This window comes from Oryctolagus cuniculus, chromosome 12 (assembly GCF_964237555.1).
Source record: "Oryctolagus cuniculus chromosome 12, mOryCun1.1, whole genome shotgun sequence".
In the NCBI taxonomy this organism is placed as follows: domain Eukaryota; kingdom Metazoa; phylum Chordata; class Mammalia; order Lagomorpha; family Leporidae; genus Oryctolagus; species Oryctolagus cuniculus.
Window position 1 is genome coordinate 107,673,692 of NC_091443.1, and position 13,510 is coordinate 107,687,201.

The 13,510-nt window shown below is 50.1% G+C and overlaps 1 protein-coding gene across 12 annotated transcripts in view; it reads right to left on the bottom strand.

Moving 5' to 3' along the window:
- Window positions 1-13,510, bottom strand: part of PEAK1 (pseudopodium enriched atypical kinase 1) — a 344,458-nt gene that overhangs the window by 52,090 nt on the left and 278,858 nt on the right. The window lies entirely within an intron of this gene.

A 13,510-nucleotide genomic window follows, 5' to 3' on the forward strand; every position in this document is an offset into this window, starting at 1 on the left:
GCTCATTGTTAAGCTGATAATGTTGTTTGGCCCATGAATGATGTTACAAATATCCAAATGGCCCTTGGCAGATAAAAGGTTCCCCATTCCTGCCTAGCCAAAGGAACCCCTCCTCCACCCACCCAGTGGTAACAACCAAAAGGTGTCTCCAGAAATCGTCAAATGTGTCCCTGGAGGGAGGAGGGGGCATTCTATTTTTATTTCCAAACCCTTTAAACAAATTCCTCTAAGTCTCGCAACAATCTACTCTTTGCAAATGAAGACATGGCAGCCCAGAGAGGTAGAGTCACTCGCTTTAGGCAACCCAGCTTGTAGGTGGCGGAGCAGAGACTCCAGTCCTGCAGGTTAGCTCCAGAGTCTACGCTCCAAGCAGCGACACAGTCTGCCTCAGTTTATAGATGAGGAAGCAGATACGCAGAGCTCAAGGAACTTGGCCAGGATGACACAGCTCACGAGTGGCAAATGCAGGATTCACATTCAGGTCTGAGTGACTTCAAAGGTTATGTTCTAAAATATTCTGCCGATAGTTATCACATGCAAGGGTACCCAGGTGTTACCCGGGGGGCCTGCAGAAGCTGTGAAGTCTTAGCTTCCACCTGCAGGGACTGATTCTACAGGTTGGGGTGTGGCTCAGGGATCCGCCTACACACTCCGGTGATTCTGGACCATGCTCCGAGAACTGCCTTCCTCCTCCAGAAACAGCAGGGCAGTAGCCATAGAAGGAGGGAGGTGTGCATGTTAGTAGGAACATTTTCAGTAAAGGAGCATCGTTCCTCGGAGTGACAGAAGCAGAAAAGGGGAATCATTTAAGGGGTCACAGATGAGAAATTGATAAATAAGTCAGGTCTTCCACCACGCGGCACTGCTCCGCTGTTCTTACCAACAGAGGCCGGAGTGAGTACAGACAGGCCCGGTGACCAGAGAAGCTGCTCTAACATGAGGAGCCCTGGTGCCTGCTCCTGCCACCCTCCCCACGCCTGGGTCTGTCCAAGGCGCCACATCCATTCTGCTGCCCCTCTGCTCACACCATCCACCGTGGCCATCCAGGCTCCCCTGCAGGCCCACAAGCGCCTGTCCAGCAAGGCTACAAGGGTCTGGGTACTTCAAAAAGTTCATGGAAATGCAGAACTAAAAGTTAATACTGGTGCAAAAAGAGATGGAAATCCAGGCATGGTTTTCTCATAATACGCTTTTTTCTATGAACCCTGAAGCCCCCCGTGTATGCAGGGATTTCAACATTTGTGCACCAAAGTAAACCTTTCAGCCCCGTTTTCCTTGACCTTCCTGACGTGGCCTGTGTGTTTCCGTCCTACTCCAATTTCCCCAGACAGGTACCTTCAGCTCCAGACCGGCTCCTCCACTCCAAGCTCGGCGGGTCTTCAGAGACTGCTGGCTCCTTGCAACCCAGGAGGCCTTCCGTCCCTAGGGCCTCATCTTCTCAGAGCTCCCCTGGGGCACAGGCGGTTGCAGCGAGCACTCAGTAGGTGGGTGCTGAATAAATCAAACCAAGTGGCGCCCGAGCAGCAGGGCAAGGCACCCAGAGCGGCGTCCACACTGCCGCCCGCAGAACTCCTGCCTGCGCCCCCACGGAGCGGGACTGGGACAGGTCCCGATGTGGGACAAACAGCAGGGCCGGGCAGCGCTCTGCCCACCAGGAAGTCAGAACAGGGCGTCTCACAGGTGCCGGGCAGCTTCAGTTCTGCGCTGGCAGCCAGAAAGGCCGACCGGCTGACCCCTGGGGCTATTTCAGGGCCTGAAAGTGAGCGGCACAGGCAGGGGCTGACCCGGCGCCAGTGCTGCCTCCCTCCCTTCTCAGCAAGCTTCTCTCCCTGCCGTGAACGAGTCGCCACAGAGACGGACTCCACGCGGATACGCTGCCTTCTCTGGAGTGAGAGCTTTCCCGGTAAATAGCACCGTAACTCATCAGTACCACATTGCCGTCACGCTGGATGATCTCTGGCGGAAACTGTGGCCTGGCGGTCTGAAGGCGGGCCTGGACGTCAACACTCAAACCCAATTTCAGCTCTGGCCCTGCCTCCCATCACTCATCTGTAAAATGGGTACAGTGACAGTTTTAGGAGCACGTATTAATGAGGACATTCTCATGAAGTGCTTTTAAGAGAGTGGGTAACGGCCGGCGCCGCGGCTCACTAGGCTAATCCTCTGCCTTGCGGCGCCGGCACACCAGGTTCTAGTCCCGGTCGGGGCGCCGGATTCTGTCCCGGTTGCCCCTCTTCCAGGCCAGCTCTCTGCTGTGGCCAGGGAGTGCAGTGGAGGATGGCCCAGGTGCTTGGGCCCTGCACCCACATGGGAGACTAGGAGAAGCACCTGGCTCCTGCCATTGGATCGGCGAGGTGCGCCGGTTGCAGCGCGCCGGCCACGGCGGCCATTGGAGGGTGAACCAACGGCAAAAGGAAGACCTTTCTCTCTGTCTCTCTCACTGTCCACTCTGCCTGTCAAAAAATAAATAAATAAATAAATAAATAAATAAATAAATAAATAGAGAGTGGATAACTAGGCCAGTGCTGAGCGCCGGAGGTCGTGCGTCAAGTCAATGAATCGGTGCACTTCACCGTGGCCTTCACTGGTCACAGGCATGCCTTCCTGGGCTCAGACTGACTTCAGCGCAACAAGGCGCTCTCGGGGCCCAGCAGTCTCCGAAGTCTGCTGCAGCCGGCCCTGGAGCAGCAGGGAACCTCTGGGACTGTTTCCCACGAGCGGGAAGGATGCGTGGCCAAAGGTGCTGGGACAGCTGAGAGAACGGGCGTGAAGACACTGCAAGGATTACGCCAGAAGTACTGGCGTTTAACTGCAGATCCGTCAGAGGGAGAACAGTGAACAGAGCGCCCAGGTGGGCTTCTCTTTTGGCTCTTCGCTGTGGAACACACTCCTTAGGAGACTGGGCAAGCCTGACTTCGCGGGGGGCACGTCGCCATCCAAAAGGAAGAGCAGTAACGCTGCCTGAACCACCCCCGTCCCCCACGGGAACGCAACCACGCTGCTTCCTTCCGCGAACAGGATGCAGTAGGAGAGTCACCAACTTTTCCCAAGAGAGAACAAAGCATTGACAGCACTTCATGAACCCATCTGAACCCGGGGAGCAACAGTCGGCAAAGGCCGAGGCGCTCTTTCTAAATGCTGAGTTCAGAAGTGTCCTCAGAGCAGGCGAGCACGCAGTCAGGAGAGCAGGCAGCTTGCAGCTTGGTCTCTGTGTTTGCTTGGTAAGAGGCAGGAATGTCATCTTGCAAGGCCAGTTTGGTCCTGAACCTGACAAGATGATTTTGATGCTATTTTCTTGTAACAAATTACAGACAACGCAAATTAAGATAGAACTGGAGCAGAAGCATGAAAACAATTCAAGATTCTGAATTTCCCAGAAAGAAGGACATCAGATATCGTTTAAAAAGTGCGTGGACTTTTCTTCTTCTACACTCTGTGTGTGCACACACAATATTAACAGCTCCTGACTGGTTATCACAGTGGGCTCCGAACCTTTCCTGTGTTTGGCTAGAACGGCCGCAGGCCACTCACACACCTGACCATCACCAACACGTCTGACAGCAGGTTAGTGCAGGGGTCGGCAAGCTCTTGCGGTAGGGGCCAGATGGTCACCACCGCAGGCCCCGCAGGCCAGAGGTCTCCGCTGCAGCGCCTCCACTCCGCCGCGGTGTGAACGCGACTAGAGAACCTGCGGACGACGAGGCACGCTCTTTTCTGCTCTAGCTTCATTTACCGACACGGGGGACCAAGCTGACGGCTTCTGCTCCACGCCCCGGAGGCCTTGACCGGGTTGGAGGACTTCCAGGTCCGGCTTCGGGACCGTCGAGGAATATTTTGGTTCTAAGGTCTCTGGGGAGATCCAACAGACCTTAGGAGAGGAGAGGAACGTTTACACAGGGGCACGGCATTCCCCAGGGAGCAAAGGTGTGCCTAGTCCAGTCTGCCTGTGCAACCGGATGCTGGCGGAGGCTTGGACTGGATCCCGGCTATCCTACACATAGCCGGATTCCTGGGATGCTCCTGGGAGCCCTCAAGGACCTGACTTCCACGTCGTCCCAGATCCATGCTGGAGGCCTCTGCTAACTAGGAGTCCGATGTGGAGGAGCAGTGGAGTCAGAAAAGCCAGAAAGGTTAGCTAGTGATCAAGAAGTGGCAAATGACACCCTTATCTTTGGCTGCAGTGTTACGGCGCTTTTCTTACTCACTAGATTATCTTTTTCTCATTCAGAAAAATATTTTTGCACTAAAATTTCAAGGACATGTATGTAACTGGCGATAGATCTTGCCTACAAATTCTTAAAGAAAAGTTATTTAATAAACATAAGATTAAGTGCCCTGAATGGGCAATTTGAGCTTGGTGGTATTCTTACATTTAGCAACATAATTTCAACACAGGACTTGTGCCTGAAAATGAAGTTAACATGCAAAAAAAAAAAAAAAAAAAGCCACGATACTAATCAACAGCCAATAATGAGAATTCACCACCACCACCATGACTACTAAAAGGGTATAATGTTAGGAAGAAGGAAATTGAATGCAAAAAGGAGAAGTGAAATGAGTATGAAATAGTTAAAAAAAAAAACCATATAGTTATAAATGAGGATGAATCTGAAAAAAAAAAAAAAAGGATGATGTAATGGAGAGAGACAGGGTCAGGGGAGTTTCTTTAGATTTGCAGGTTAGTGAGGAAATCCTGTGAGGAGGTGACATTTAAATTGGGAGCTGATGACAAGGAGTCAACCATGCAGAGATCTGAAGGAAGCCCTCCCAACAGAGAGAAGAGTGAACAATGAGGTAATCAGTGGGAGCCAGGCAGAACAGATTTATCTTTTATTTGTTTGAAAGAGTGACAAAAAGAAAGGGAGAGACAGAGGAAGGAAGGAAGGAAGGAAGGAAGGAAGGAAGGAAGGAAGGAAGGAAGGAAGGAAGGAAAGAAGGAAGGAAGGAAGGAAGGAAGGAAGGAAGAAAGGAAGGAAGGAAAAAAGGAAGAAAGAAGGGAGGGAGGGGGAGGGGAGGGAGGAGAGGGGAGGGGAGGGGAGGGAAGGGAAGGGAAGGGAAGGGAAGGGAAGGGAGGGAGAGATCTTTTACCCTCTGATTCACTCACCTAACACCCTCAACAGCCAAGGCTGGGCAAGGCTGAAGCCAGGGGCCAGGAACTCCATCCAGGTCTCCCACATAGGATGCACATTAACTGGAAGCTGGATGAGAAGCAGAGGCAGGGGCTGGTGTTGTGGTGCAGTGGGTTAAGCCACCACCTGCAACGCTGGCATCCCATATGGGTGCCAGTTTGAGGCCAGGCTGCTCCACTTCTGATCCAGCTCCCAGCTAATGTGCCTGGGAATGCAACAGAAGATGATCCAAGTGCTTGGATCCCTACCACCTACATGGGAGACCATAATGGAGTTTCAGGTTCCCAGCTTTGGCCTGGCCTAACCCCAGCCATTGCAGCCATTTGGGGAGTGAACTGGCAGATGAAAATATTCTCTCTCTCAGAGTTAGCAAAGAGAAAGCAAGCAAGCAGAGACAGGATCACATGGGAGACCTATAAGAAATTCCTGCATTTTGACTGGCCCGGCCCTGGCCACTTCAGCCATACAGGGAGTGGACTGGTGGATGGAATCTGTCTCTTTCTGTCTCTGTGGACTTTTAAATAAATAAATAAATCTAAAAAAAAAAAGTACTTGGCTATTTCAAAGAGATCACATTACAAGGTAAGAGATTAGGCAGAGGGATTTAGAAAAATACTTTAGTAAACCAAAGGAGCACAGATGGAGAGAGAGAGATTGGGATATGTTTGGGATATATTTTGGAGGTTGAATCAACAAAACTTGATATTTTATTTCCTTAAAGATTTGTTTACTTATTTGAAAGGCGGAGTGACAAGAGAGGGAAGGAGGGAGGGAAGGAGGAGGGTTGGAAGGAGAGATATAGTGAGATCTTCTATCTGCTGGTTCACTACCAGGTGCTTGCAACTGCAGGGCTGGGCTGGGCCAAAGCCAGGAGCTTGGGCTCTATCTGGCTCTCCCATGTGGGTGGCAGGAATCCCATCACTTGAGTCACTATCCACCACCTCCCTGGTGCATTAGCAGGAAGCTGGACAGGAAGTGCTGAGTATCAGGGACTGGAATGGTGTGGGGAGCAGCCCGGACTTAGACTAAGTTACTGGAATTAAGACTTATTCTATGCATCTGCTCTCCCACAATATGGCGCTGGGAGAGAAGAAAACAGCTTCTACACAGCTGCCTCCAGTTCAGCCAATAAACTGTAGGACTTGCTCCTGATTGGAGGAGAGCAGCGTACTCGGCATGTGGGCAGCCGAGTTAGGATTGGCGGAGGAGGACTATAAAGGAGGAGAGAGACGGCATGCACCAGGAACATCTAAGGGGAACATCTGAAGGAACACCTGTGCAGCCCCCGAGAGAGCCGGCCGGCGGTGTGCCGCTCCCCTGCGGAAGTGGGGAATGTGGCCAGGGGGAACTGCCCTTCCACGGAGGTGGAAGGGATAGTAGCCAACCCGGGAAGAACCAGCAGCAAACCCGGGGAGGGCCGAGCAGACAAAAGAACAGCGCAGGGTCCAGTGTCGTTCCTCCACGAAGAGGGGGAGCGACATAATGGTGCCGTGACTCGGATATGAAGCCTAGGCAGGGTTCAGTGTCGTTCCTCCACGAAGAGGGGGAGCGACAGAATGGCACTCTGACATGGAACGCAGACATCCCAAGTGGCAGCTTAAGCCTCAATACCGGCCCCAGAGCTTGGTATTTCAGATGTAATGGGAGGGAGAAAGAGAAGAATCAAGGAGGACTCTAGTTTTCTGTCCTGAGCAACTGGATGGATGGTGGGCCATGCATGCAGGAGGGAAGATAAGATGGAACAGATCTGTAGGGAAAATCAGTTCTGTTTTGGCTGTGTTTCATTTGAAATGTTCACCTGAAGTAGAGATATGTGGAGAGTTGCATGTGAGCCGTGAGGGAGGGGTCAGGGAGGGAGATATACATTGGGACCGTATCAGAATATTTACTTGTATAGTATTCAAAATTTTGGTACCTGACAATGTTTAGCCAGGAGTTAGCCAGGAGTTATGATTTATTTTTTTTTATAAAGATTTTGTTTATTTATTTGAGAGGTAGAGTTACAGACAGTGAGAGGGAGAGACAGAGAGAAAGGTCTTCCAGCCCCTGGCTCACTTCCCAAATGGATGCAACGGCTGGAGCTGAACTGATCTGAAGCCAGGAGCCAGGAACTTCTTCCGGGTCTCCCACACGGATGCTGGAGCCCAAGGACTCAGGCCATCTTCTATTGCTTTCCCAGACCATAGCAGAGAACTGGATCAGAAGAGGAGCAGCCGGGACTAGAACCAGTGCCCACATGGGATGCCAGCATCACAGGTGGAGGATTAACCTACTGCACCACAGCACCGGCCCCAGGAAAAGAATCCTTTCTGGAATATGGTTACTATGAAAAAATAAAAGAGCTTATCTTTTAGAGATAACATAGTGAAATATTTACACATCAAATAAATCAGCATTTGTTTCAAAACAATGGGGGGGAGTGGATAGGGGTGTAAGTGACACAAGTTTGTCCATCAGTTGGTAACAGTCAAAGTTCAGTTTTGCAGTAAATGGTGACTTACTACACTACTCTATCTACTTTGTATATGTTTACAATTTTCTATCATAACAAGTTTAAAATAAAAATTTTAAAAAGGACCTATTTTAAGATGGTCTCCATTAGAAGGTCATCCTGTTTTATTGGCCCCAAGGTCAATGTTATGAACAAGGCACAGGAAAGAAAGGAAGCCGGAACAGCCAAAGGGTCAAGGGCAAGAGGGTGAAATTCAACAGGCAGGCAGAGGTTACCCGGGTAGGGCTTTCCTCGGTGAGGGGACAGGCATGAACTTACACTTAGAAAGAGCTCGTGGCCATTCTCAGAGTAGAAGGGTTGTGGCTGTGGCACAGAGGGCTAAGCCACCGTCTGGGACACATCCCATACGGGTGTGCCTGGAACTGAGTCCTGACTCTGATCCAGCTCCCGCCAATGCACCTGCGAGGCCGCAGGTGAGGGCCCCAGCACTTGGGTTCCTGCCGTTCACGTGAGATCCAGACAGAGCTCCGGACTCCTGGCTTCAGCCTGGTCCAGCCTGGATGTTGTGGGCTCGAGGATGGAAGTGTTTCTCTCTCTCTTTCAACTAACTAAAATAAAATAATAAAAAAATTGCCAGGGGTGCAAGACATCAAGCAATGATGATCTTAAATTCTGGGTCCCTAGTATGATTTTATAGAGATCGACTCCTATTGCTAGATATTATATGAGATGCTTTATAGATATGATCTACTTAGTTCTCATAAGATGTAAGAACTAGGTAGGTATCATTATTTATTGTTCAGATATGGAAACTTCAGCTCAGAGAGGTTAAGTCAAAAGTCACTATTCAGTGGTACAGTCAGGATTCAAATCTTTGCCTCTCGTGTTTCATTCTTCCCACTGTGTACTATTATTCCCCATGTCGTGGATACCAAAGCACTGAAGAGATAGAAGGAAGGTATTATTAAAAAAAAAAAATAACTGAGGAGTTCCCAGTTGGTCACAGACCTGACTAACCATAACTCATTTCTCTTGCATTAGCTACAATTTTTAGCCAGATGGAAGTGATGCCTAGGATACACTGCTAGACCCCCACTTCACCCACCGGTGTCCCACTCTCAGTATCAGTACTGCTGTCAGAAGATATCTTATTAAAAACAAAACTTCGCTCTCCCACTTGAAAACTGTTTCGTCCACAGAATCTAAAGACACGGACAAGCATTCCGACGCACCACGCGAGGCTCTTCGCCGCTCAGTCATGCTTGAACTTTTGGTCTCTGTGTTGTTTTCCACTCTTAAAAATCGAGAGCTGCAAGAGCTCGTTTGTGTGGGTTCCATCTACAAGCTGATATTTACATTAAAAATTAAAACTCAGAAAACTTGAAACAGGGATCAATTCATTAAAATAAATCACTTAAATACTAACCTAAATAACTTCTCCCTGAATCTTTCTAAACTCTGGCTGAAGGGAAGATGGCTGAATTCCCCGTCTGATTCTGCATTCAGTCTGCTGGGATATGTTGCTTGGATGAGAGGACAGGAAAGAAAATCTCGCCTCAGCCAGTTTTATCGGTGGGAAGGAGAAGGGGCTGCTTTTAATAGCCTTGTGGTCACTACTTCTTTGGTCTGAGATCTGGATCACTAGTAGCAGCACCTTTCTTAGCGGTTACCTGTAAAGTGGCACCTAAAACTACGCCAGTACTTTGTACTCTGTACTCGGCCACATTAAAACCCACTGGTCTATCTTGCAGTCTGAATTAATCTCTGACTCACATGTAATTCTGTACTGCTTTCCTGAGTTATGCAGCGCCTCCAAATGTTTTTTTTTTTTATTTACTTTTTTATTTATTTGAAAGATGGAGTTACAGAGAGAGGTAGAGACAGAGAGGTCTTCCATCCACTGGTTCACTCCCCAGATGGCTGCAATGGCTGGAGCTGTGCCAATCTGAAGCCAGGAGCTTCTGCCAGGTCTCCCATGTGGGTGCAGGGGCCCAAGGGCTTGGGCCATCTTCTACTGCTTTCCCAGGCCATAGCAGAAAGCCGAATGGGAAGTGGAGCAGCTGGGACTAGAACTGTCACCCATATGGGATGCCGGTGCTTCAGGCCAGGGCATTAACACACTGCGCCACATCGCCGGCCCCAGGTCCTCCAAATGTTGATACATTATATGATATTTAAAACAAACAAACAAACAAAAAAAACCTCTTGGTAACTCCACCACCAATCTCATCAGAAAAACATGTATCAGGGAGGTGTCAAAGAGTGCCAGATACAAGTTTCAAAAAAACTCTTTCTGCTCGAAAGCTTGAATTTCATTACTGACAACGCACAGTCCGCTGTCTTCCTTGATGTCGCGGGCTTGCTAAGGCAAGCTTGGCAGCCGCCAAGCGCGTGAGTCCGAACCACCACAGCGGCTCTCTCCTGTCTCGGCTGTTCTTTCCGACGAGGAAATGAGGGGCTTGCTTAGCTTCCTAACCCAAACTCTGCAGATCAAACTGCTTCACAAGCGTCCTCCCCGGAGACAGCCACCACTCTCGGCGCGCATAACAAGTACTCTACGTATGCTTGCCGCTTCATCACACAGAACTATAAAATGACAGGTTCCCAACGGCCAAGATTTAATAAAATTTACTACTTCATCAAAGGCGATCTTAAGTGAAACTGACCTTTATTTTCTTTAAACTCCTAGCATACTATGCTGCAATGGCTTTGGTTTGTGCTAAAGTGCAGGTTGTTCAGCCATTATTATTCTGGCCCCATCAGTGCAAATATCAACACAGAGAAAAAGACAAACATCACAGCATTATTAAGAAAACAGTGACCTTTGTGTGGCCACTGCTTGACCCCACATGGATCACTCTTTAAGTAGATTATTTTAAGTTTTTGCTACTTTGACAGACAGCTATACATATATGTATTTAGTTATATACATTTAGTATAGGTTAGGGTATGACGTTTTAATATATACACACACATGTTGTGGAAAGAGTAAACAGTGCTAATTAATATCTGCATCACCTAACATACTCATCACTTGTGGTGTGATATTTAAAAGCCCCTTTTAGCAATTGTGAAATCTACACTATTTTTTAAAAAAATTTTTTGACAGGCAGAGTGGACAGTGAGAGAGAGAGAGAGAGACAAAGAGAAAGGTCTTCCTTTTGCTGTTGGTTCACCCTCCAATGGCCGCTGTGGCCGGCGCACTGCGGCCGGTGCACCGCACTGATCCGAAGCCAGGAGCCAGGTGCTTCTCCTGGTCTCCCATGGGGTGCAGGGCCCAAGCACTTGGGTCATCCTCCACTGCACTCCCGGGCCACAGCAGAGAGCTGGCCTGGAAGAGGGGCAACCAGGACAGAATCCGGCGCCCCGACCGGGACTAGAACCTGGGGTGCCGGCCGAAATCTACACTATTATTAATTGTGCAAGAGTTCCCTGAAACTTGGTCCTCCCTCTAACTGAAACTGTGTGTCTCTGCCAACCCCCGGGCCCCGGAGCAGACCCACTGGACTACTCATGACCCGTCTGCAGCCACGCGTCCTACTCCTCTATGCTGTCACCTCATCCCTGTGACTTCGCTCAAGCTGTTCCTTCTGCTTGGACTGTTTTTCCCAACCAGCTGGTGGAATTGAGTTATCTTTTAACATCCGGTTCAGATTTCATTTCAGAGAAGTCCATTTGAGGCTGGTTTAATCACCCGCACGTTGGTTCAGCATTGATCACAGGGAGGGCAGAGGGGCTCTGGGCACTTCAAAGCACCCAGTGTGTGCCACGCCCTTTTGATGTTCTCTGATGTGAGCCTCGAGTCAATGCTACGTCACAGGTATCGCTACAGCGCTGTGATCCGGGCCACCAGACAGACTGCGGGACCTGAAGTCAAACCCTAGTCCGTCCTCCCTGCAATGGCTGCCCCCCGTTTGTTCCGGGCCTGAAGGCACACACTCAGGTGATGTCTCCGGAAGAGTCAAATGGCTGCAACCTAACCCCACCATGAAAGTCTCTGCCAAGCCCCTCCCTCTGCTCTCAAAGCCGGGGGTCTGGCCTTCACACTCCTGCATTCTGCACTCCTTGCATCTTCACTGACTTACAGACAAGCTCTGTTTTCATTTCTGTCAGCCGAGGAATGGTAATGTAATGATCACGTGGCCATCAAGCCGGGAACACAAATGCTGGCATTTGATAGTAACGTTGTTCTCTCAAAGCTGCTTCCAGTAAATATCAGTGGTGAATCTGAGTACATTAGGTAATCGCTGAAATGTGAATGGTGTCTAATATGTGCAATCATGTTCTAAACTCTGCAGAGTTAGAAAGTACCACTGGACCCCTTTTTCCACTTAGCCTGGGACACGATGAGACATGAGAATTCCCAGGTGCCTCTAGGGACAGCTTTACAGCCGCGTCAGTCACTGGTGACACAGACCCAGTGTCCGCTAACTTCACGTCGGTGCTGAGCCCAGAGGTGCGGAAGTGGGGCCACCAACCAGCAGCACTGCATCAGAGCCTGGGCTCTGGGAAGTCAAGTGCAAGCTGGGATCCCACAAGTGCAAGTCACGGGGGCCCAGCCCACACCTGCTGAGTCGGGGGTGTGCTGTAGCAGTCCTCCAGATGACGGCGAAACATGGGCAGATTTGAGGAGCAAGGGGCAAATCGACTGCCACTTGGATTCATGAATGTTACTTGTGAAGAAAACTGCTAAATTTTAAAAGATATGAACGGGTCCACGCATAACCAAATCTGAAAATATAAACTGTACAATAAGGGGTGTGCCACGCCCAGGGCCGAGGCTGCCCTCAAGCCCATGGGCAGTGGTGTGCAGCCACGGGCGAGAGAACATCTCCTTCCTGAGAAGGCAGGCCAGTTCACAGCTCGGCTCTGCCCTCCAGGGTGTGGACAAATACTCTAGAGCTGTACTTAATTAGGGCGAAGGTCATTTATTGATCCACGAGAACCATTTGCTATTCCCTTCTAGGTAACTCCAACCACGTGCTGCTCAAAGTGCCTCCTAAATACAACAGGAACGCACAACGCCCACGTTTCAGGACCACGGAGCACACGAGTGGATCACAGAGTGTGTTACCACGGAACACAGCGCTCAGCTACAGTGACGAGACCGGGCTTCCGGGAATACATTACCACTACTCTAGCTGCTTTGTTATTCCACGGATAGAAGGAAAACGGGGACTTCATATATCTAAAACTTGCTAGTGGCTTTCTAGGAAAACTGAAGGCCTTCAGTGCCGACTTCATTTTAATTTACACTTTTCTAGAGAAAAACTGGTGAGAGAGTCTGCCCCGCCAGTCGGTGCCCTGTGTTTGGCGGAGAGCGGCCAGGCCGGGTGGAGACAGCAGGCTCCGGAGCAGATGAAAGGTGAACCCAGGGCACAGCCTTGTGTGCGATGGGGAGGGCACATACGGGAATCATCCTGTTTGTTGGAAACTCGGGTAGAAGTTCCTCCTTCGTAACAGTGGTTAATTCATTCCGCTGCACTACCAGCGACACTACAGCCGCCTTGTCTGACCCGTGCTCCTCAACGGGGCAACGTCATAGGAAGCATAGATGCTGCAGAGCGAGGCAGGTCACCATGTGAAATGCAGCCCGACAAGTACGGGCCTTGGGACGCCGGCCAATTCTTAACGCTCTGTTTTTTAGTTTCCTTATCTGAAGGATGCACCATTTCCAGGGCTTTCTGAGGATTTGCAATCAATATCAGGGATGCGCCTTGTACAGAGTAAGTGATGGACAAGCCATCAGGTATTAAAGAAACGAACGCCGGGAGAACGGATGTGGGTACAGTCTGCCTTGGCTGACCCAGGGACTCCACCGCCAGCTTCCCTGTCTCACCTGCACCTGAAGGACCCGCAGCCGGCCTGCTCCCCGCCCTGCCACGACCCTTGGGAGCAGGACAGGACGGACAGAGGCACCCGTCAGAAA